Source organism: Nannobrachium achirus (assembly GCF_963921795.1).
Source record: "Nannobrachium achirus genome assembly, chromosome: 15".
Taxonomy (NCBI): Eukaryota; Metazoa; Chordata; class Actinopteri; order Myctophiformes; family Myctophidae; genus Nannobrachium; species Nannobrachium achirus.
The window spans coordinates 62908408-62931836 of NC_137822.1; the positions used below are offsets into that span (position 1 = coordinate 62908408).

The window sequence follows — 23429 nt, forward strand, 5'->3', positions numbered from 1 at the left end:
CGAGAGCTTGTAGATCAGCTATTTTCGGAGTTGCGCAACCCAGCACTCTTTAGCTAGTGGAGATGTGGTGTAATGTCATGATTCCTAATTACATTTGTTCAACACAAAATGCTGTGTTCAAGTTCAGGAGACTTCGGAAAAAAGCAATTTACCTGAATGCTGAGTTCTGTTTCCACTAATTGGTGTTAATAAAATGTTGCCTTGGCTCCAAGTGTGCGCCTTATTGTCTCTTTAGGATCCTTCTGCCGTGGGCCGGCAGAAGACTTAGGTGTGCGTAGCATTCCTGTGCACATCCTCATCATCCATCTACTACTACAATTCTTTCTTATCCCATGTTAAAGCCCTACAATAATATCCTGTTCAGAAATATTAAGGCCATGTTATCCTGGGTAATTGTTTAATCAATCAGTAAAGTTCAGTACTCACTAATAGGTAGGTTAAAACACAGTTTGCTTTAACACATGAAGATATGATCATACGGTGTGACACTAAATCATTTGGTGTGACATTCCAAATAGTGAAAAATCATACCTTTATTAACACATCTGCCGCCCAGCCCGTTTATAAACGTTCTATTTTGCCCAGCTATTTACCGCCCAGCCCGTTTATAAACGTTCTATAGTCTTTTCATTGTTTTACAATTGATGGTGCTCCGGTGCTGCCTGTGACTTAATACAGTAGGGCAACATCAAAGGGAACCAGGTCATTCACGTGAATGAAGAAAAAAAGGTCAAAAAACTGCATTGAAATACATGTTATCAGGCAATCCAAATACAAGAGAGAGAGAGGGAGAAAAGTCTGCAGCTGTTTTAGACGCGACAAGCCAGGCTAGCCAGCTAGCCAGCTGAGGAGAAAAAAGAAAGAAAAAAAAAGATCGGTTGGGTGGCTCGGTTGAGATTTGAATATAGGATATTTATAGTTAGAGTTAGAGTTTAGATAGTTGATTGATAGCCTAGAGATGACAGTAGAATTCGTTTAGATTTGAGTGTATTTAGGTGAAGACACTCTGTTTATAGTGGGAGAGGAGGAGTGAGTGTGTAGAACGCGCACACACACAGGGGTGTCACAAGGGGGGAGTGCGAGTGGAAACCCTACACTACTAGGGCCCAAGGTGGAGGGGACATAATTATTTTATACTTTAGCTATTGAAAAATAGCAGATCTACAAGCTCACAGCGCGGCACTCTGCGAGCTTGTACATCTGCTATTTTTGAAATCCCCCCTATGAAGAACAATCATGGGGGTCCCGCAGTGAATCCTTGTGGCCAGGGCCCAGATTTTGGTGCGACACCCCTGGCCACACGCAGCAAAACAACATCCATCCATACGACACGACACACAATGAAAAAAACGGAAAAAACCAGGGTCCTACCTGATACACTGTCACCTCCTCCCCCCCAGTGCACTCCTGGCTCGTAAAGATATTCCATTGATAAACAAACAGTCTGCTGGCTCGTAAAACTATAATCCATGTGGCTAAACAACAGTAAGGAAAATGATCCAATGGTCCAGCAAACTTTTCTCTGCATCGATCTGAGTTTCCGTTAGCTAAGAAATCACGTGACATAACACAGGCAGGGGCGTCAATTGGGTATGGCAGGGGTATGCAGCTGCCAATGCCATACCTTGGCTACAGGGGGAAATAATAAAAATGTACTTTTCATCGTGCCTGCACGAGGGCACGCGTGCAAGACACCAGTCATGTTGCCATACCTTAGCTTTTCTGAACTGACGCCACTGAACACAGGTGTTCCACAGGGGCGCGTGCGTGCTCGCGCATGTGGATGTGCGCGCGCATGTGGGGTGTGTGTGTGTGTGTGTGTGTGTGTGTGTGTGTGCGCGTGTGTTTGTGTGTGTGCCTGAAATGTCATAGGAGGAGCTCAGGGTGGTCCTTGTGCTTCGTGACGTTCGCGCGTGCGCGTGCATGCGCATGCATGTGTGTGAGTGTGTGCGTGTGTGTTGAGACTGAGTACACAGTGCCACAGTGCCAATTATTGGCTTGAAACAACAAAATCAACCCAATAAGAGACTTATTCATGTTATTTCATAAAAAGCCTTTTTTCTAGCCTTTTTAAACAAATTAGGCCATTTGGGGCAGGCGCAGTAGTCGCTAATAAATTCATTGAAAAATCATCATGGAACATAAAACTCTTGTTTATTTTTTTTTATAAAGTATAGATTTTAATCTTTCCATCGGTATACTCAATTTGTTCATAGACATAGAAACAAATTTTCAAAATATTACATTACAAATGAGTCAAAATGCTCCAAAACCCTGACATGTTTTGGAAGAGTTTAATAAAAAACGTGGGGCAGGCAATGTGTTAATGATTAAACCAAAAAAATGTTTATGGATTACATAGAGAATATTATCAGGAAGAGTCACAAATATTTGTGTAATTTTAGAGAAAGTTTTGACAGAATACATTTAAAATATGTTGTAAGATCATGAACATGGGCCTCACACAGAGTGTCGATTATGAAAAAAAATATACAGATATAATTAATTTTCAAAAAACTATAGTGGATCACTGGTTAGTTATGATAAAGGACTTTGATAAAGTGAGTAACTTAAGAAAGATGTACTCCATTTTCATTTTATGAACAATTATTTTCATGTCACACCATATGACGATTTTAGGCACAAGTACAACAAACTGCTGAATAAAGTCTGATTCCAATAAAATATCTAAAAACAAAATGTATTTCCATAAGGTTGAGAGTGAGTAGAACAAAAGTAAATAACTTTTATGCCTGCAATTTAAAGTTTTTTTAAAAACACATTTTTTGGGGCGTCACGTCACTGACCCATATATATATATATATATATATATATATATATATATATATATATATATATATGTATATATATATATATATATATATATATATATATATGTATATATATATATATATATATATGTATATGTATATATAAGTATATATATATATATATATATATATATATATATATATATATATATATATATATATGTATATATATATATATAATAATGCAATTTCAGGTAAGTTAAACAAGAACTTAAACATTTCCCAGGGGCGCACCAGCCTATTTAATTAGCGTCGATTTGCTTTAATATCAGGGGAAAGGGTTCGATCGCTTTCTGTTTTCCGATGTATTTCCTGGTGTTTCCCATGCGCACCAACCCCATTGAGATAAACAGACAGTAATCGGATAAAAAGGCTTCTTATTAAAGAACACGGAGGATACGGGTAATTATAGAATACCGTACCGTATTTAGACAGGTGTGAGACTTTATTAAGCACTTTGTTTGTGAAATCTGAATGTTGGTGTAGTTGTAGGGAACTAAACAAGTCACTCTGACCGAACCCATGTACACTAGTGATGCGCGGGCTAGTGATTTTTATGGACCGCGGGCCCCCGCAATTTTAATTATCTGACCCAGCCCAGCCCAACCCGCAACAACGCATCAATTTTCACAGCTCAGCTCAGCCCGCGGCCCGCCGTCATTAAATACATGTCAAATACGTCTTTGAATGTGGATTTTTAAGGCAGCTGTGCAAAAACAGAACGGAGAAACTTTGAGCACTGATTTAGAGCACATAGCCTAACAGTGCAGTGCAAGAGAGCCATACAAAAATATCGTTCGAACATTTAAAAGCAATGAACCGTTAATTAGCTACATGACGGCATGACGAGTGACGACATGCATGCTTATTTTAATTGATAACACTCCTGTATGAGTATGATTATACACACGGAACACAACTACTGTATCACAGAGAGATGAGGATCGAGTCACAAGCCTATTAGTCACTGGCGCACCGCGCCGAGACACCAAAGCAACAGCTCTACGCCTCTCAACATAATTTGTTGAGAAAATATTATTTCCTACAATCTATGCTCTCACCGCAGCACGACAGCATCCAACCTGCAAAAGGTAATTAACCAGCTCCTTACCTATATCTGCTGCGGAGGTGCAAAGTTTATCAAACTTTCAAAGGGTGTACGTTGTTTAAGTCAAAGGAGCATTGTTTTCATATCATAATATGAACTTTAGTTTAGTCAAAAGCTTGTACAATCCAAACTGGTCCACACGTGAGTTGTTCTGGGTTCTGTTTACATTAAGCTGAAGATAGGCTGTGTCAAGTAGCCAAAAACTAACAAAGCAGAAGCACTTCCTCCCAAGCGGTGGATTTCAAAATAAGATAGTTAAACTCCCATAATATGATTAGGCAACGGTTTTATTTTCAAGTCTACTTACAGGAAGTAATGGACATAATTAGAATTACATGACACGGACCAGTTTGGCTGACGAGCATAGAAGGACCCTTGGTGCGCATTATAGACCGAACGAGACCGCCTCAACCCGCCCCGCCAATAAAGTGTACATTTCTTGGCCCAGCTCAACCCGGCCCGCGGGCTGACCGCGGGGGACCGCGGTCGCGGGCCGCACCGCGCATCACTAATGTACACCCAACATGACGGTCAGGGCTTGGTCTCTACGACCATGCGTGAGCTACGATGGGCTAAAATCACTTTGGGAAACCCGGCCAATGTGGGCTCGATCTCAAATATGGATGACATCATCATAATACATGACAGCACATCATAGCCATAAAAGACAAACTTTTTAAAGTATGTACAAAGCTTCCAGGAAGGTACGACAGAGCCAAAACGAGCCAACTTCTTAGGTCCAAATATGGAGAAGGGTTGACATATACACTGACATCACCAATATAGGGGTTAATCCTGCGCATCGGTGAAAACCAATATAAACCAACATGATGATTCAATAATCTCCATAACCACCAAGTTACAGGATGGACTTTGACGGGATGACCAGTCATACGGGCCCAGTAAACCCTGCCGTGTACCCTCACCTCACCGTGCTCCTCCTGGCGTTTGGGATGTTCTTCACCGTGTGGTTCTTTGTCTACGAGAAGACGGAGTACAGCAGGCTTGTCCACAAAGAGCTTCTGATTTCCCTTGTGGCTTCAGTCTTCATGGGCTCCGGTGTGCTGTTCCTGATGCTCTGGGTTGGCATCTACGTGTAGACCTGTTCGATGTTCCACCGGTGAAAAGAACATGGATGTTTGCCACTTACATCCTATATACCAGTGTTTCTCAACCACTGTGCCTGGGGACCTTTGGTGTGTGCCCCTGAGAAGCGTCAAGTGTGCCCCTTGAAACTGCTTGAAAGCCAGTATTGTATTTATCGTTTTAAAAATGATTTAAACTAGTGAAAACAGACGTTCTACAAGCACACAACGCCTCGCGGTGCGAGGCGTTGTGTGCTTGTAGATCTGCTGTTTTCACTACTGTTGTGCGACAGCCTTGTATGATGAAGCAGGGCTTTACTTTGCAAAGAAACATACAAATTTGAAACTTGGAGATACAAGGTTTCTTCCCGACAGTGACTATATTTACACCCCTGTATTATGTTGGCGTGCCCATGGATTCTTGGGACATGAAAAGTGTGCCCATGCCGAAAAAAGGTTGAGAAACACTGTAACGTTTAGGAGACTGAGTGAGGCCTGTTCGCCTCCTACGGGAGACAAACCCCAGCCCCCCACTCAGCAGACAAGGAAGCAACCCGCAACGCCAAGAGGGCTAGCACGCTTGGCATGGCCATTTACGGCCCCATCTCTTGCAGGGTCGTTACAATACTGGACGTGCACCCGCTTCGAACGTTATCAGAACATAGAATGTCCATTATCAGCCTTTATTAACTGCATAGAATGCGCCCATTATGGCCATATTGCCCATACTGAGGAACTCATTATGTTGTTATCAGACATAGTCTCTGTTGATGATGTTCACGTCCCATGGAAAATGCCCATACTCTCGTTCAGGCACTATGTTTTAATCAGACATTCTGTCTGTTGATAATGTAATGTTCTATAACATCACATCGGCCGATATGTCAGTCACGTGACTGCTGTTTTTTTGGTGCACGAACGAGACGAGACCAAATGACTATCGTAATTAAACATAATATATAAAAAGTGTTTTGTCTCAGATCCAATTTAAAAATGTAACTTCTGTTAAATGTTGGTCACAGTTAAGACAAATGTGAAAGGATGACTTGGCAAAAAGCATTTATTTATCCAAATGGATTACCCAGCATGCACCGCGCATATGCTGGCCAATAGAGTGGCTGGCTTGATATTGTATTAATGTCCTACAGTTGTGTTTTATGAAACCCTCATCTCTTGACTCTGTAAAAAATAAGGCGATTTTATGCTTTCCAAGGATGTGCAATGCAAGGACCAACGTTATATTTTGAGTGAATAAAGTAAGCAAAACGATAATATGTTATTTCCTATTTTGAGGACTGACGTCACAGGGCCAGCGTCACGCAGTGGGAGAGTATTTTTTGCAGGTCTTTCAGTCCGAGCGTATAAAAAAAGCAACTGGGTTAAGGTGGAGAGAGCCAATCACAATCTTCCACGGCCTTAAGCCAGTTGCATTTGTCCTACAGTTGACTGAATGACCTGCTATTTCGTCTTCCGCTCTGTGTGTGGACTGTTGGAGGATTGTTTACATCAGGAACAAGAAGCGTGGTGGATTTATGAACGATTCCTGGGTATAAGTCCATTCAGGTAAGATACAATGACGGGGGTTTATGTTGTTACATGTCAGGATGTGTAGTCTGTAATCTGTATGCTTATCTTTGCGACTCACTTAAAGGGACATTCCACTCTCAACAGGGAAACAGCTTGTGAGCTTCTCTCCACATAAACACACTTGTAACTTCAAACTCCATTTTAACCATGATAGATTCATTAAAAACACCCATTATTATTTTTCTGTTGACTCATATTACCCTCCTATGTGAGCAGGCCGTTTTTTTTCCTCATTTATTTTTAATAATTATTTGGGAAAATAGAAAAAAAAAGGAAACAATAATTATTAAACATCTCCCCCAGCCAGGGAGCTGAGAGAGATGAAGCAGGGACCCCTTAACTGAGAGAGATGAAGCAGGGACCCCTTAACTGAGAGAGAGATGAAGCAGGGACCCCTTAGCTGAGAGAGATGAAGCAGGGACCCCTTAACTGAGAGAGAGATGAAGCAGGGACCCCTTAGCTGAGAGAGAGATGAAGCAGGGACCCCTTAACTGAGAGAGATGAAGCAGGGACCCCTTAACTGAGAGAGAGATGAAGCAGGGACCCCTTAGCTGAGAGAGAGATGAAGCAGGGACCCCTTAACTGAGAGAGATGAAGCAGGGGCCCCTTAACTGAGAGAGAGATGAAGCAGGGACCCCTTAGCTGAGAGAGAGATGAAGCAGGGACCCCTTAGCTGAGAGAGATGAAGCAGGGACCCCTTAGCTGAGAGACAGATGAAGCAGGGACCCCTTAACTGAGAGAGATGAAGCATGGACCACTTAGCTGAGAGAGAGATGAAGCAGGGACCCCTTAACTGAGAGAGATGAAGCATGGACCACTTAGCTGAGAGAGAGATGAAGCAGGGACCCCCTAGCTGAAAGACAGATGAAGCAGGGACCCCTTAGCTGAGAGAGAGATGAAGCAGGGACCCCTTAACTGAGAGAGATGAAGCAGGGACCCCTTAGCTGAGAGAGAGATGAAGCAGGGACCCCCTAGCTGAGAGAGAGATGAAGCAGGGACCCCTTAACTGAGAGAGATGAAGCAGGGACCCCTTAGCTGAGAGAGAGATGAAGCAGGGACCCCCTAGCTGAAAGACAGATGAAGCAGGGACCCCTTAACTGAGAGAGATGAATCAGGGACCCCTTAGCTGAGAGAGATGAAGCAGGGACCCCTTAGCTGAGAGAGTGAGATGAAGCAGGGACCCCTTAGCTGAGAGAGAGATGAAGCAGGGACCCCTTAGCTGAGAGAGAGATGAAGCAGGGACCCCTTAGCTGACAGAGAGGGACCCTTAGCTGAGAGATTAAGCAGCTTTGTCTCTCTCTCTCTCTCTCTCAGCTAAGGGGTCCCCCTATTAAAGCTAAGGGGTCCCTGCTTAGCTGAGAGAGGGATGAAGCAAGCAGGGACCCCCTTAGCATGCCTTGAATGCTTTGTTGTCAGTATTAAAGTGATAGGTAAAGCCGCTGTTCTTTACTTCAACAGGGGGTCCGGGGGTCCCCAGAGTTACTACAGGGGGGTCTTCCAAATCTTTGAGTGATAGAAACTTTTGTTTATTAACCACTTGAACCCTAGCGTCCATATTCTGAGAAATCTAGCCAAAAATAGCAGATCTCCTATTTTAGGCAGAGAGCTTTGGTGAATAGGGGAAAAGAGCAGACTAAGTACAGAGTGAAAGGTCAAGTTTATTAATATTGACAGTTCAAGTGGTTAAATATCTGAAAACACAAATTGACATGAAAATACACTGATGATTGTGCTGTCAAACAATGAAACTATATGGAATCTAATCAATCTATGAACAGGTTGTGGGGGTCCCTGCTTCAATCTCTCTCAACTAATGGGTCCTTGGCCTGAAAACGTTGTTTAATCTGTCAATTATTTAAGCAATTAATCAGATTGTGGCATTTGTTTAGCTATTACCTTATACATTCTGATTAAAGAATAGCTACACATTTGTCAGGCTAAATGGTAACCGTGTTCTTTTCAAATAGGTAATTTAAAAATAAATATTCAAGGCATATTTTTAGCAGGGTTCCCACGGTCATGAAATTACTGGAAATATTTTGAAACAGTCCTGGAAGGTCCAGGAGAAATAGCTATGCATTCTTTGAATATTAGAGGCAGAAATTGTGAAAATAGCCGATCTTCATGCTCACAACGTTGCGAGGCGTTGTGAGCATGTAGATCTGCTATTTTCACAATAGAACAGTGTTATACAACATTTCTCAACTCTTTAGTGCTCGTCAGGGTGCCGGGTCCCCAGTAAAAACATGATTATTTCGGGGTCACGGCCTGAAAAGGTTGAGAACCACTGGCATACACTACCTGTCTTTGGGCATTGTGCATAGGAGTAAGCAACATGTTATTGAGCTGAATTATTGTTATATAGTCCTGTATATTGGGTTAAATATTCTGGAAAAGTTTTGGAAATTAATTGGAAAACATTTGTGGGAACCCTGAGTAATGTGTGTGTGTGTGTGTGTGTGTGTGTGTGTGTGTGTGTGTGTGTGTGTGTGTGTGTGTGTGTGTGTGTGTGTGTGTGTGTGTTTGTGTGTGTGTGTGTGTATTACTACCAGCGGGGCATCCTGGCCTACCAGTTCAAAGAAAGGCCCAAGAACATTCGCTTCATCGACGAGGAAGATGCAGGCTGCCACGGTGCCCCAGCCCCACAGACCAGCTACGTCACCATCATCCCAGCCAACCCCATAAGCACCAGGTAGGCCTGTCACAATTATTACCAGGGTTCCCACGGTCATGAAATTCCTGGAAATATTTTGAGATTAGAATCATATTTTTCCAGTACTGGAAAAGTTTTGAAATTGATCAAGGCTCCTGGAAGGCCCTGGAAAAATAGCTATGCATTGTCTTTGGTTATTGATTTGGTTAATACCTCTGAAATGGCAAATTAAACATGGGCCAAATTGTCAAATATTAGAGCCAGAAATTGTGAAAATAGCCGATCTACATGCTCACAACGTCTCACAGCGCAGTTTTGGAAATTAATTGATAAAAAGCTGTGGGAACCCTGTTTTAGTTCTTTAGCACGGTATTAATAGAAATTCCAGCGATTATGTGCCGATTTGATTACGATTACTAAACTAGTAAGACGCCTCAGGGCGACAATTCTTGGCCATCTGGCCAGTGATGTATATCGGACCAGTTACCCATATACTATATGGAGATCCATGTACGGTACGTCCCTTTTATGCCCATACATGGAGATCCCTGTCTGAACCAGCCGCACATAATATGGGCTGTCTTCCTCCACATATGGGCAATTCCATTATGCAGTTCTGTTAGATATGGGCTTAATCAGGAATCTCCATATATGGGCATAAAAGATTCTGGGGAATACCCATATATGGACTTTTACATAGGTGATGTCACCGGATGTATCAAGGGAACCAACCCATATGTAAAAATGTGTACACACACACACGTCTACACGGAGATAAGCTGTGACATTTCTCATGGCAACCTTAAGTCGCAATTAGTTGGGGCACTCCAAATTTACACAAACTCTGTTTTTCTCCACAGATGAAGCCCAAACATGCCAGGAAGGTCAACGTTGCGGCTGACTCTGGATTGCCACAGTGACCTCCGAGAGAGCAGCATGGATCTGTCTACAGCAGGATCAGCATGTGCGACCACTGGAGCACTTTTGGACTGAACTCTTTACATTTGGATTTGGTGGACAGATTTGTGGAGTATTTATCTGCAACTGCCTGAGGACAATGAAACAAAATGGACTTCCAGGAGCTGCTCACCAGCTTCTACCGGAATGGAGAGCACCTCCCACGGTCACCAGCCCATTCGCCTATAACTTATTCGCCTTAACAGATTTCGCTCTTTCACCGTGCATGGAGGAGAGTCTTTTCACGGCCGTTGAAGAGCCATTTCGCCTAAATGTTCAAGGGTCCGTCTTTTTTATCCATTTTGCCTGGCTGCCACGCTGTGGGCAGACAGACAGACAGGTAGACAGACAGACAGACAGACAGACAGACAGACAGACAGACAGACAGACAGAATTTGGCACAGAGCAGAGGAGCGCGAACCAGACACCACTTCACCATAATAAAGCAGCAGTAGTAGGCTATCTTCCAAATCAAATTGTCAGGAGGACATCATGTCATGACTCATGACCTTGCGCAGCAGTGCACGTATCAATTAATTAATTATTTAGACACTGATTCCAAAGCTCTAATCTGTATGTCTGCTCAATTCTGCTGTAAACATAATGTTGGCCTTCGTTCCATTTTGCGGGCTGGGCGGCTAACAAAGTAAATCGTCACTGTCGGGCAGAAACCTTGTATCTCCAAGTTTCAAATGTGTACATTTTTTCGCAAAGCCCTGCTTCATCAAACAAGGCTGTCGCACAAAAGTAGTGAAAACAGCCGATCTACAAGCACACAACGCCTCTTTAATTACTTTATTAAATGATAAATACAAAACAAACGGGTTTCCACCCGACAACGACAAATTATAACTCAAGTAATTGGCCCACTGGCTTGTCACTTGTCATGATCTGAAATGGCAAATCTTTGAGTAGCAGCAGCGCTATGGAGAGAGATCTCTCTCTATAGCGCGCAATTAGGGCCTCTCCAACTATTTTTCCCGGGCTGAATCAGGGGCCCAGCACGTCCCTGGTTCTCAACCTGTGGGTCAGTACTCTGTTAACTGTTACTCTTGTTGCATCGAGGGCAGACGTTTTGAAAATGGTGCGTTATCTTGTGGAAGAATACATTGAAAATATATGGAAAGATACAGTAACACGATATATTTCCAAGCTGTATCACAATACACAATCTTATCACGATTCTTTCTCATGTTGGTTTTTATGTTTATCTTTCAAGTTACTTAACAGTCAACCTCCTACAAGATAACAAAAAATAAAAGGGAAAAAGGATGAGGTTTGACAACTACTGATTTAGACGAAATTGCTAATTCTCTGTATTAACAATTCAACATGCATTGTATCACGATATATACTGTATATAATATATCTGAAGAGGCGTATCAACGATATGTATCACCAAATCGCCCACCCCTACTGTTAAAGCCAAATTGACATTATTGTTTATTTATATTTGAGTGAAATGCATGGTCTGGCCTTGCCAATTGTCTTTTTAAGCTTCAGGTGGTTGTTATGGTAACGCCTGCTGTCAATCAAATTGTTGCCGTCATCTGTCAATCACTGTTGGTTTTCGACCATGTTTACCGTGTTATGCTGTGCTGGTGCTTTTGTTTTAAGATCTTTTGCATGTTACTGTTTTTGTATCAATAAATGATTTTTCATATCCAACTTAATATCTACTCTCTGGACTTACTAACCACACACTACATGCGTGTATGTTTTATGCTTGTTGCCCGCAGTAGGGCTTATTGGTAAGCCGTGAGTCAGATGATAAACCTTTGTGCTGTATACAGTATGTCTGCTTTACAGTAACAATTAGTGTGCTATTACATAGTAATAATGCAGTCATACAACTAAGCAGTTAAAATTAGCCAAAAATAGCAGATCTACAAGCTCACAATGCCTCGCGCTGCGAGGCCGTGTGAGTTTGTAGATCGGCTATATTCGGCAAAGAGTTTTGTGTCGTGGAGAAAAAGAGCAGACCAAGTACAGAGTGAAAGGTCAAGTTTATTAAGTATTGACGGTTCAAGTGGTTACAGTAAATACTCTGATGATTTTGCTGTCAAACAATGGAACTATGGAATCACTGAAAAGGTTATAGGGACCTCCTTGGCCTGAAAACGTTTAACGTTGAACCCAGAACCTTAGAAGATATGCTATTTTCAACTAGCCAATGAACAACAGATGTTGATACTACCCTGTAGTATTTAGGATGGGGACCCCTGTATCTGAGGGGACTACCCATAACTACAAAGGTTCATTAGTCCTACATTGGTTAGGGTTAAGTTTAGGGTTAGAATTCACCAGGTAAGCATTCACTAGTTTCGGACTAATGGGCTGTAGGGTTAGGGTTATCAAATCGTCAGTTTTTTCTTTGTTCTCTCTCTCTCTCTCGCTGAACAATCTGTTATAATGTCGGTCTTTGATTATGGTGATGTGCTGTGTACATGCATGCCTCACTCTCCACACTGAAGCCTCTTGATGCTGTCTACCACCGTGCCTTGCGGTTTATAACTGGTGATGATTATCTTACCCATCATTGTTTATTATATGAAAAAGTAGGTTGGCCATCTCTCACAGTTCATAGAGAGCAACACTGTATTTTATTTATTTATAAGGCCTTCTGTGGTAAACTTCCTTTGTATTTATCCACATTGGTAGAACCAATAGTCACTGGACATGCAACTCGCTCACAGGTATTCATGTAAGCAATTTACCCCGAGTGAGAGGACATTATGCTCTCATAATGTCCGCAGTGAGGGTGTTATCGGACGAGGCGCAGCCGAGTCCGATAACACACTCACTCAGGACATTATGAGAGCATAATGTCCGACCCCGAGTGGTAAATAGCTTTTCTACCACTTTTTCCCGTATACATGAAAGAAAACACATAGTTGTAACTTGCAAGGATCTTAAGTTACAATCATTATTGCCTATAAAACTTCCGCGAGACAGCAGATAGTTCCACCAACAACATCTTCTACTCACCAACAGATGGCGCCAACTCCATACTAATCCATGCGTCTAGCTTACAGCTAAGCTAACGTCAGTTAAAAGCACCGTTCCGGCCGTAAATAGAGGCTGTTCGCTTCCAGAAAGGCATAGGTTCAGAGAAAAGGGGCTTTAAAGTTGGCGGATTGCATTGGATCCAAATAAATCGGCGACGATAGTACGCACGTTAGTAAACATAGGACCGCTGCGACCTTCATTTGTTGGTTGGGGGACTACCTCCTGAAGTCCCCGGATGTACACTGAGGCGCATTGATCTCGGACACACAACTTTGCGGCAGTTGTCCTCTCATAACCTCCGGAATTTAGCCAATCAGAATCCAGTATTTGAACACGTGACTCGAAAAAGTGGTAGAATAGGTATTCCTGTCCAACTATGAATAGTGAGCAAGGAAAGACGGCCTTCAAGTATTATGCTCCACACAAGTGGGATAAACTTCAGGAATCTCTGAAACTGGTTCGATTGGTCTCTATAGGGACATTTAAAGTGCTCCTTGAGGGCACACTACATAGTGAATGCACATGTTTTGTGTAAGAACTATATTATATGTTATGTACTTCCTGCATCTGTAACGTTATACTGTGGTTTGATTGTCTATTGTATTTTACATTGCTTGTGTGGTTTTTTATGATGTGATCAGGGTGTCCTTGAAAAAGAGAGCTTGCTCTCAATGGGCTCCCCTGAATTAATAAAGGAAAAAGAAAGAAAGAAAGAACTTCATTAAGTTTTATGTATTTATGATAAGATGTCATTATACACTATGAACTTCATTATAAACTTCATAAAGCTCAGATAAAGTTGTGTAATACCCATTGTATCTATATCTGGCTCTCTGTTATGCCCATATTTGGTGTTCTGTGCCCATGCCAGTCTGTGACAACTCCGTGATGTCAGTCATTTTGGGCACTGTTTAGTATCAGTGATGTCAGTCATGACAAATATAATTTGTGCATTGTTTCAGTATGCGGCTATTACCATGGTGGTGGGTGGTGACACTGTTTAGTATCAGTGCAGACAGACGGCGGACAGGGTTAGGGTTAGGGTTAGGGTTAGGACATCCTAATGTCCAAAAGGACATTCAGTCTATTAACAGATATACAGTAGATGGGGCGTGCAGCGTTTTTTAATGTTATTAGTCCGATGTCCCATTAGTCCGAGGCTGGTGAATGCTAACCTGCCGACGCTGGTGAATGATTAACTGCTGACACTGGTGAATATTAACCTGCCGACGATGGTGAATGATAACCTATAGTGAATGATAACCATAGACTCCACACCCTCCTATCTAACATCAGGGTCTACAGAGCTCTACAGTGTTGTGTGCTAAACCCTCCACTATCACCTATCTAATATCAGGGTCTACAGAGCTCTACAGCAGAGGTCTTCAATGTGTTCAGGCCAAGGACCCTTTAGTTGAGAGAGAAATGAAGCAGGGACCCCTATAACCTTTTCAGTGATTCCATAGTTCCATTATTTGACAGCAAAATCATCAGAGTATTTACTGTAACCACTTGAACCGTCAATACTTAATAAACTTGACCTTTCACTCTGTACTTGGTCTGCTCTTTTTCTCCACGACACGAAACTCTTTGCCGAATATAGCCGATCTACAAACTCACACGGCCTCGCAGCGCGAGGCATTGTGAGCTTGTAGATCTGCTATTTTTGGCTAATTTTAACTGCTTAGTTGTATCACTGCATTATTACTATGTAATAGCACACTAATTGTTACTGTAAAGCAGACATACTGTATACAGCACAAAGGTTTATCATCTGACTCACGGCTTACCAATAAGCCCTACTGCGGGCAACAAGCATAAAACATACACGCATGTAGTGTGTGGTTAGTAAGTCCAGAGAGTAGATATTAAGTTGGATATGAAAAATCATTTATTGATACAAAAACAGTAACATGCAAAAGATCTTAAAACAAAAGCACCAGCACAGCATAACACGGTCGAAAACCAACAGTGATTGACAGATGAAGGCAACAATTTGATTGACAGCAGGCGTTACCATAACAACCACCTGAAGCTTACAAAGACAATTGGCATTTGGTGATACATATCGTTGATACGCCTCTTCAGATATATTATATACAGTATATATCGTGATACAATGCATGTTGAATTGTTAATACAGAGAATTAGCAATTTCGTCTAAATCAGTAGTTGTCAAACCTCATCCTTTTTCCCTTTTATTTTTTGTTATCTTGTAGGAGGTTGACTGTTAAGTAACTTGAAAGATAAACATAAAAACCAACATGAGAAAGAATCGTGATAAGATTGTGTATTGTGATACAGCTTATATATATATTTTCCATGTATTCTTCCACAAGATAATGCACCATTTTCAAAACGTCTGCCCTCGATGCAACAAGAGTAACAGTTAACAGAGTACTGACCCACAGGTTGAGAACCAGGGACGTGCTGGGCCCCTGATTCAGCCCGGGAAAAATAGTTGGAGAGGCCCTAATTGCGCGCTATAGAGAGAGATCTCTCTCCATAGCGCTGCTGCTACTCAAAGATTTGCCATTTCAGATCATGACAAGTGACAAGCCAGTGGGCCAATTACTTGAGTTATAATTTGTAGTTGTCGGGTAGAAAACCGTTTGTTTTGTATTTATCATTTAATAAAGTAATTAAAGAGGCGTTGTGTGCTTGTAGATCGGCTGTTTTCACTACTTTTGTGCGACAGCCTTGTTTGATGAAGCAGGGCTTTGCGAAAAAATGTACACATTTGAAACTTGGAGATACAAGGTTTCTGCCCGACAGTGACGATTTACTTTGTTGGAACGAAGGCCAACATTATGTTTACAGCAGAATTGAGCAGACATACAGATTAGAGCTTTGGAATCAGTGTCTAAATAATTAATTAATTGATACGTGCACTGCTGCGCAAGGTCATGAGTCATGACATGATGTCCACCTGATATATACATCATACAATTTGATTTGGAAGATAGCCTACTACTGCTGCTTTATTATGGTGAAGAAGGTTTGTAAGATGGGTGGGTGCAAGCACAAACGTTCTGTGTCTGGTTCGCGCTCCTCTGCTCTGTGCCAAATTCTGTCTGTCTGTCTGTCTGTCTGTCTGTCTGTCTGTCTACCTGTCTGTCTGTCTGCCCACAGCGTGGCAGCCAGGCAAAATGCCTGGCCAGGCGAAAGGACCAAATCTGTTAAGGCGAATAAGTTATAGGCGAATGGGCTGGTGACCGTGGGAGGTGCTCTCCATTCCGGTAGAAGCTGGTGAGCAGCTCCTGGAAGTCCATTTTGTTTCATTGTCCTCAGGCAGTTGCAGATAAATACTCCACAAATCTGTCCACCAAATCCAAATGTAAAGAGTTCAGTCCAAAAGTGCTCCAGTGGTCGCACATGCTGATCCTGCTGTAGACAGATCCATGCTGCTCTCTCGGAGGTCACTGTGGCAATCCAGAGTCAGCCGCAACGTTGACCTTCCTGGCATGTTTGGGCTTCATCTGTGGAGAAAAACAGAGTTTGTGTAAATTTGGAGTGTCCCAACTAATTGCGACTTAAGGTTGCCATGAGAAATGTCACAGCTTATCTCCGTGTAGACGTGTGTGTGTACACATTTTTACATATGGGTTGGTTCCCTTGATACATCCGGTGACATCACCTATGTAAAAGTCCATATATGGGTATTCCCCAGAATCTTTTATGCCCATATATGGAGATTCCTGATTAAGCCCATATCTAACAGAACTGCATAATGGAATTGCCCATATGTGGAGGAAGACAGCCCATATTATGTGCGGCTGGTTCAGACAGGGATCTCCATGTATGGGCATAAAAGGGACGTACAGTACATGGATCTCCATATAGTATATGGGTAACTGGTCCGATATACATCACTGGCCAGATGGCCAAGAATTGTCGCCCTGAGGCGTCTTACTAGTTTAGTAATCGTAATCAAATCGGCACATAATCGCTGGAATTTCTATTAATACCGTGCTAAAGAACTAAAACAGGGTTCCCACAGCTTTTTATCAATTAATTTCCAAAACTGCGCTGCGAGACGTTGTGAGCATGTAGATCGGCTATTTTCACAATTTCTGGCTCTAATATTTGACAATTTGGCCCATGTTTAATTTGCCATTTCAGAGGTATTAACCAAATCAATAACCAAAGACAATGCATAGCTATTTTTTCCAGGGCCTTCCAGGAGCCTTGATCAATTCCAAAACTTTTCCAGTACTGGAAAAATATGATTCTAATCTCAAAATATTTCCAGGAATTTCATGACCGTGGGAACCCTGGTAATAATTGTGACAGGCCTACCTGGTGCTTATGGGGTTGGCTGGGATGATGGTGACGTAGCTGGTCTGTGGGGCTGGGGCACCGTGGCAGCCTGCATCTTCCTCGTCGATGAAGCGAATGTTCTTGGGCCTTTCTTTGAACTGGTAGGCCAGGATGCCCCGCTGGTAGTAATACACACACACACACAAACACACACACACACACACACACACACACACACACACACACACACACACACACACACACACACACACACACACACACACACACACACACATTACTCAGGGTTCCCACAAATGTTTTCCAATTAATTTCCAAAACTTTTCCAGAATATTTAACCCAATATACAGGACTATATAACAATAATTCAGCTCAATAACATGTTGCTTACTCCTATGCACAATGCCCAAAGACAGGTAGTGTATGCCAGTGGTTCTCAACCTTTTCAGGCCGTGACCCCGAAATAATCATGTTTTTACTGGGGACCCGGCACCCTGACGAGCACTAAAGAGTTGAGAAATGTTGTATAACACTGTTCTATTGTGAAAATAGCAGATCTACATGCTCACAACGCCTCGCAACGTTGTGAGCATGAAGATCGGCTATTTTCACAATTTCTGCTTCTAATATTCAAAGAATGCATAGCTATTTCTCCTGGACCTTCCAGGACTGTTTCAAAATATTTCCAGTAATTTCATGACCGTGGGAACCCTGCTAAAAATATGCCTTGAATATTTATTTTTAAATTACCTATTTGAAAAGAACACGGTTACCATTTAGCCTGACAAATGTGTAGCTATTCTTTAATCAGAATGTATAAGGTAATAGCTAAACAAATGCCACAATCTGATTAATTGCTTAAATAATTGACAGATTAAACAACGTTTTCAGGCCAAGGACCCATTAGTTGAGAGAGATTGAAGCAGGGACCCCCACAACCTGTTCATAGATTGATTAGATTCCATATAGTTTCATTGTTTGACAGCACAATCATCAGTGTATTTTCATGTCAATTTGTGTTTTCAGATATTTAACCACTTGAACTGTCAATATTAATAAACTTGACCTTTCACTCTGTACTTAGTCTGCTCTTTTCCCCTATTCACCAAAGCTCTCTGCCTAAAATAGGAGATCTGCTATTTTTGGCTAGATTTCTCAGAATATGGACACTAGGGTTCAAGTGGTTAATAAACAAAAGTTTCTATCACTCAAAGATTTGGAAGACCCCCCTGTAGTAACTCTGGGGACCCCCGGACCCCCTGTTGAAGTAAAGAACAGCGGCTTTACCTATCACTTTAATACTGACAACAAAGCATTCAAGGCATGCTAAGGGGGTCCCTGCTTGCTTCATCCCTCTCTCAGCTAAGCAGGGACCCCTTAGCTTTAATAGGGGGACCCCTTAGCTGAGAGAGAGAGAGAGAGACAAAGCTGCTTAATCTCTCAGCTAAGGGTCCCTCTCTGTCAGCTAAGGGGTCCCTGCTTCATCTCTCTCTCAGCTAAGGGGTCCCTGCTTCATCTCTCTCTCAGCTAAGGGGTCCCTGCTTCATCTCACTCTCTCAGCTAAGGGGTCCCTGCTTCATCTCTCTCAGCTAAGGGGTCCCTGATTCATCTCTCTCAGTTAAGGGGTCCCTGCTTCATCTGTCTTTCAGCTAGGGGGTCCCTGCTTCATCTCTCTCTCAGCTAAGGGGTCCCTGCTTCATCTCTCTCAGTTAAGGGGTCCCTGCTTCATCTCTCTCTCAGCTAGGGGGTCCCTGCTTCATCTCTCTCTCAGCTAAGGGGTCCCTGCTTCATCTCTCTCAGTTAAGGGGTCCCTGCTTCATCTCTCTCTCAGCTAAGGGGTCCCTGCTTCATCTGTCTTTCAGCTAGGGGGTCCCTGCTTCATCTCTCTCTCAGCTAAGTGGTCCATGCTTCATCTCTCTCAGTTAAGGGGTCCCTGCTTCATCTCTCTCTCAGCTAAGTGGTCCATGCTTCATCTCTCTCAGTTAAGGGGTCCCTGCTTCATCTGTCTCTCAGCTAAGGGGTCCCTGCTTCATCTCTCTCAGTTAAGGGGTCCCTGCTTCATCTCTCTCTCAGCTAAGGGGTCCCTGCTTCATCTCTCTCTCAGCTAAGGGGTCCCTGCTTCATCTCTCTCTCAGTTAAGGGGTCCCTGCTTCATCTCTCTCAGTTAAGGGGTCCCTGCTTCATCTCTCTCTCAGCTAAGGGGTCCCTGCTTCATCTCTCTCTCAGTTAAGGGGTCCCTGCTTCATCTCTCTCAGTTAAGGGGTCCCTGCTTCATCTCTCTCTCAGCTAAGGGGTCCCTGCTTCATCTCTCTCTCAGTTAAGGGGTCCCTGCTTCATCTCTCTCAGCTAAGGGGTCCCTGCTTCATCTCTCTCTCAGTTAAGGGGTCCCTGCTTCATCTCTCTCAGTTAAGGGGTCCCTGCTTCATCTCTCTCTCAGCTAAGGGGTCCCTGCTTCATCTCTCTCTCAGCTAAGGGGTCCCTGCTTCATCTCTCTCTCAGTTAAGGGGTCCCTGCTTCATCTCTCTCAGTTAAGGGGTCCCTGCTTCATCTCTCTCTCAGCTAAGGGCTCCCTGCTTCATCTCTCTCTCAGTTAAGGGGTCCCTGCTTCATCTCTCTCAGTTAAGGGGTCCCTGCTTCATCTCTCTCTCAGCTAAGGGGTCCCTGCTTCATCTCTCTCTCAGTTAAGGGGTCCCTGCTTCATCTCTCTCAGCTAAGGGGTCCCTGCTTCATCTCTCTCTCAGTTAAGGGGTCCCTGCTTCATCTCTCTCAGTTAAGGGGTCCCTGCTTCATCTCTCTCAGCTCCCTGGCTGGGGGAGATGTTTAATAATTATTGTTTCCTTTTTTTTTCTATTTTCCCAAATAATTATTAAAAATAAATGAGGAAAAAAAACGGCCTGCTCACATAGGAGGGTAATATGAGTCAACAGAAAAATAATAATGGGTGTTTTTAATGAATCTATCATGGTTAAAATGGAGTTTGAAGTTACAAGTGTGTTTATGTGGAGAGAAGCTCACAAGCTGTTTCCCTGTTGAGAGTGGAATGTCCCTTTAAGTGAGTCGCAAAGATAAGCATACAGATTACAGACTACACATCCTGACATGTAACAACATAAACCCCCGTCATTGTATCTTACCTGAATGGACTTATACCCAGGAATCGTTCATAAATCCACCACGCTTCTTGTTCCTGATGTAAACAATCCTCCAACAGTCCACACACAGAGCGGAAGACGAAATAGCAGGTCATTCAGTCAACTGTAGGACAAATGCAACTGGCTTAAGGCCGTGGAAGATTGTGATTGGCTCTCTCCACCTTAACCCAGTTGCTTTTTTTATACGCTCGGACTGAAAGACCTGCAAAAAATACTCTCCCACTGCGTGACGCTGGCCCTGTGACGTCAGTCCTCAAAATAGGAAATAACATATTATCGTTTTGCTTACTTTATTCACTCAAAATATAACGTTGGTCCTTGCATTGCACATCCTTGGAAAGCATAAAATCGCCTTATTTTTTACAGAGTCAAGAGATGAGGGTTTCATAAAACACAACTGTAGGACATTAATACAATATCAAGCCAGCCACTCTATTGGCCAGCATATGCGCGGTGCATGCTGGGTAATCCATTTGGATAAATAAATGCTTTTTGCCAAGTCATCCTTTCACATTTGTCTTAACTGTGACCAACATTTAACAGAAGTTACATTTTTAAATTGGATCTGAGACAAAACACTTTTTATATATTATGTTTAATTACGATAGTCATTTGGTCTCGTCTCGTTCGTGCACCAAAAAACAGCAGTCACGTGACTGACATATCGGCCGATGTGATGTTATAGAACATTACATTATCAACAGACAGAATGTCTGATTAAAACATAGTGCCTGAACGAGAGTATGGGCATTTTCCATGGGACGTGAACATCATCAACAGAGACTATGTCTGATAACAACATAATGAGTTCCTCAGTATGGGCAATATGGCCATAATGGGCGCATTCTATGCAGGTAATAAAGGCTGATAATGGACATTCTATGTTCTGATAACGTTCGAAGCGGGTGGGACGTACTTCATACGACAAATAGCATAGATAGCTGATCTTCAAGCTCACAATGCATTGCAATGTATGAGCAACCTTCGCTACTTTGGATGAAATAAAATAAAAAACATATTTTGACGAAGGAGGGGAGCTCCAGGTCTCTCCGCTGCGGACCACAGCAACCAGGTCGGTGATGGTCATCAGACTGCAGGTCAGCCCCAGCTGGTCCAGCCAAGATCCCCGGCCCCAGAGTGAAAAGCGCTGCGAAATACATCCAACGCCACCTCGGGGCACGCTACCTGAGAGCACAGCGCACGTCTCCTGTGTTCCTTGCTGTAGTAGATGTAGGAGGCGATGTACAGGGACTGCAGCAGGGCCCCGATGGCGTTCACCAGGGCCAGGGTGCCGTCTCCCTTCAGCGTCCCGTAGTACAGCCAGCCCAGGTTGTTGAGGCAGGTGGCGAGGAACGGCAGAAAATGGATCCGGTCACTCTTATCTTCTTCAGGTCCGCCGGTCCCGTGGTAAATGGTGCATTTGTATAGCGCATTATCCAAGGCACTTTACATAGATTGTGCATTACATTCACCCATTCACACACATACAGTATTCATACACCAATGGTGGAGGGAACAATGCAAGGCACCAACCTGCTCACCGGGAGCAACTAGGGGTTCAGTCTTGGTCAAGGACTCTTCGACACTAATTCTAGCAGAGCCCGGATCCGAACTGGGAACCCTTCGGGAACCCTCTGTGTTCTAATGACGGTTTCTCTACAACCGAGCCAAGGGCGGGTTTCCAATCCGAGAAACCTCCACTTAGAAACACCCCCACTTAGAAACATTCACCAGATTAGCATTCGCAAGCGTCGGCAGGTTAGCATTTCACCAGCGTTAGTTTTACTGAGGCTAGGGTTAGGTTTAGGTGGTCGGACTAAACCCCCCCGCTTAGAACATGAAACACCACCATTTAGAATAATGGAAGTTCTTAGGAATAGCAATGTTTCAGAGTGCCTATGTGTAACCACATAGTTATTATATTAATATAATCTACTAAGGCTGTTCTATGGAGGTGTTGCAGCTGTTATCGTGAACATGCATCGTGTTATGATTACACCTCCATAACAACAGCCTTGGTAGATTATTAATATAATATAACTATGTATATGTTCATATTTATATGAACTCCAGAGCTCGGTCAACATCCTGCTGAGTTGATGATTTATGTTGTATACCAAATATGGAGTTCCATCATCTGGCCTGGTGGAGATACGCGTGAGCCCCACAGGGATCCATATTTTCCCCTGCATTACAATAATAATTGATGTATTTAGCAGAAGCCGCTAGAGTGACATACAATAAACAAGGTAATTAATCACATAAATAGAATTCAGAGAGAACAGTGTTTGTAGTAGTGCCTCAAGAAACTTGAATACCAGGTAAACAATAAACCTAGCATCTGTCTAAAGAGCGATCTACTGTAAATCAGTGGTTCTCAATTACCTTTTCGCGTCAAGGACGCCCGAATTGACACTTATTAGCCCACGGAACCCCATTTGAAAATATACGCCAGCTAGGGACCCCATTAGGAGAAGATTTTTCCAGCTCTATAGCATAGGGCTGAAACTAATGATTATTTTCATAATCGATTAATCAGAGGTCGATTATTTATACGAGTAATCGATTATGGCACTTATTTAGTTATTACCATATAATAAATTGGATTTTAGGTTCTTTTGGACACTGTTTTAACTAACAAGAAACAAATTAAAGATGAATAATTCATTCAAAAATACATAATTTATTACACTTTGCTCAGCTGCTGATTAGGTTGCTAATAAAAGACGAATACACAAAATATATACTTTTTTCTGACTGCATACATTT

At 42.7% G+C, this 23429-nt stretch overlaps 2 long non-coding RNA genes across 2 annotated transcripts; one reads left to right on the forward strand and one right to left on the reverse strand.

The window, feature by feature from the left end:
- The first annotated feature begins 6172 nt into the window (after positions 1–6172).
- On the forward strand, positions 6173–10461 carry LOC308298803. The gene is made up of 3 exons (XR_013962737.1): positions 6173–6587; positions 9164–9303; positions 10125–10461. It is a non-coding gene; the product is annotated as an uncharacterized lncRNA (long non-coding RNA).
- Positions 10462–16211: 5750 nt separating this feature from the next.
- Positions 16212–21057, reverse strand: LOC308298941. The gene is made up of 3 exons (XR_013962747.1): positions 20643–21057; positions 17530–17669; positions 16212–16709 (listed from the first exon to the last, which is right to left on the reverse strand). It is a non-coding gene; the product is annotated as an uncharacterized lncRNA (long non-coding RNA).
- Positions 21058–23429: the final 2372 nt, after the last annotated feature.